This window comes from Aplysia californica, unplaced genomic scaffold (assembly GCF_000002075.1).
Source record: "Aplysia californica isolate F4 #8 unplaced genomic scaffold, AplCal3.0 scaffold00080, whole genome shotgun sequence".
NCBI classification, from domain to species: Eukaryota; Metazoa; Mollusca; class Gastropoda; order Aplysiida; family Aplysiidae; genus Aplysia; species Aplysia californica.
In genome coordinates this window covers 1,250,482-1,252,609 of record NW_004797350.1, presented here as the reverse complement: position 1 = coordinate 1,252,609, position 2,128 = coordinate 1,250,482, and the positions used below count along the sequence as shown (strand labels likewise).

The following is a 2,128-nucleotide window of genomic DNA, read 5'->3' as shown; positions in this document are numbered from 1 at the left end:
ATAATAATAATAATTTTAAAAAAAAAAGTAATGGCAACAACAACAAAAAAGTAATAATGATAACGATAATAATAATAATAATAATAATAATAATAATAATAATAATAATAATAATAATAATAATAATAATAATAATAGTAATTCAATAATAATAATAATGACGATGGTGATGATGATGATGATGATGATGATGATGATGATGATGATGATGATGATGATGATGATGATGATGATGATGATGATGGTGATGATGATGATGATGATGATGGCAATTAGGAATAACAATAGTTTTGTTGAACAGTCTACTATCTGCAAAAATGAAGACTTGTCGTTTATCATGCACTTTTAAAAACTTTATTTATCTGTCCTCAACCGTTGTTTTGGTGGGGGGGGGGGGGGGGGGGGGGGTTTAAGGGCACTTCTGGTATATTGTCCTTTTCTCCGTCTCTTGTTTTATTCGGGCTTCTTCTAGAGTCCCTGAACTAAGGGCCATTATCGTGTATGTGTGTGTGTATGTGTATGTTGTGTGTGTGTATGTATGCTTCTCTTTACTCCAACTCTATTAAAGTAAACACTTTCCCCCAAAGTCATTTTTGTAATGATGACGTCAGACGTCAATTGTAACCATTTCGTCAAAACAAAATGTCACGAGGTAGCTGCAGACAGGGGAACGTAACCCCGTTCTCTTTTTGGGAAAACAAAAACAAAACAACAACAAAAATACAACAAAACAACTCTCCCCCCCCCCACCCCCAAAAAAAGACGAGAACAAGAAATGTCGAACAAACTTTCGTTTATCTTGGCGCAAGTCCTGCTTATTTTATGTAGAAAATGCGCGTAGTATAATTACTTCCAACTTTATTCATCCGACAGAGCAAAATAATACTGTACTATAATAATAATAATAATAATAATAATAATAATAATAATAATAATAATAATAATAATATTACTTTTAGACGAAAAAAAACCATATTGTGATTGCCTCAGGGTGTAAGCGACGTTTACGAATACCCACACACATGTTATTTTAAGCTAATACATGTACGACAGCGTGTTTGTTAAAGTGGACTCCCCCATCGACACCCATCAACAGAATTTTGATCATTTAGGAGCAAGGCTGCTTCGACCGTGGCTGTTAGGACATACACGGGCTGAGTGAGGAACAGCATCCCATAAGAAAGGCAGAGATGCTCAATAAAATAGACTTTGCCCCTCGGGAATCGAACCCACATCTTTAGCGTGTAACAGTGAAGAGCTTTACCATTGCACCACAGACGCTGGTAAGTATATCTCTGATGCCCATTCAGAAAAAAAAAAAAAAAAACAAAATGTCATCATGTTACCAACGCGCACGAATTAACCGGCCTTATAAAAAAAACCCTATCATTTGAAAACAAGATACCGCGACCTGTCTCTTAGCACATCGCTATTTCTGCACTGCCTCTCACCTCTTTTTTACTCTCTTTCAGCGCATTTCGCGTAAAATAGTAGCAGCTTTCTAAACCATACAAAATGCTTGGTGATATATAAAACGCAAATTTGTAGTATGCCTAACACATCAGTATTTCCGCACTACCTGTTAATTTTTTTAAATATTTTTTATTGAGGGGGGGGGGGGGGGGTTGACCTCCTAGAGTGCCTTTTGTGTGAAATAACAGTAACTTTTTTAAGGCATGGAAATACTTGGAGTTGCATAAATGCATAAAACGCAATTGTAGTAAGATGATTAGGTTATTACTTGTTGCGTTCTGTCGGCACAATACTGTTCCGATTACACTAATATATGCATACATTCAAGAATAAGAGTCATTATTGCACGCGTATGTTGGGAAATTTTTTGTAATTTGGCTCATCAAAATTCCTTCTGACTGCATGCGGGTATTGAATAAATTAAGGAGGGTGCAAGAGTAGCTTTGTTTGTTCATTGTTAGGGGATTTCTTATCTTTTTTTTAAAATGGTAAAACTCATTGAGCTTGCTGTTGAGCGGGAATTTGCGCTATACAAATGCTATATATTATTATTCGGTCTGTCTGTCTGTCTGTCTGTCTGTCTGTCTCTTGGTTTTGTGTATTTATTGTGCCTGCGAGTGCGCGCCTGTGAGTGTGTGTGTGTGTGTGTGTGTGT

At 36.2% G+C, this 2,128-nt stretch overlaps 1 protein-coding gene across 3 annotated transcripts in view; it reads right to left on the bottom strand.

Annotated features, from left to right (window-relative positions):
- Positions 1 to 2,128, bottom strand: part of LOC101847026 (cadherin-23) — a 51,268-nt gene that overhangs the window by 21,506 nt on the left and 27,634 nt on the right. The gene's annotated exons all lie outside the window — the stretch shown is intronic.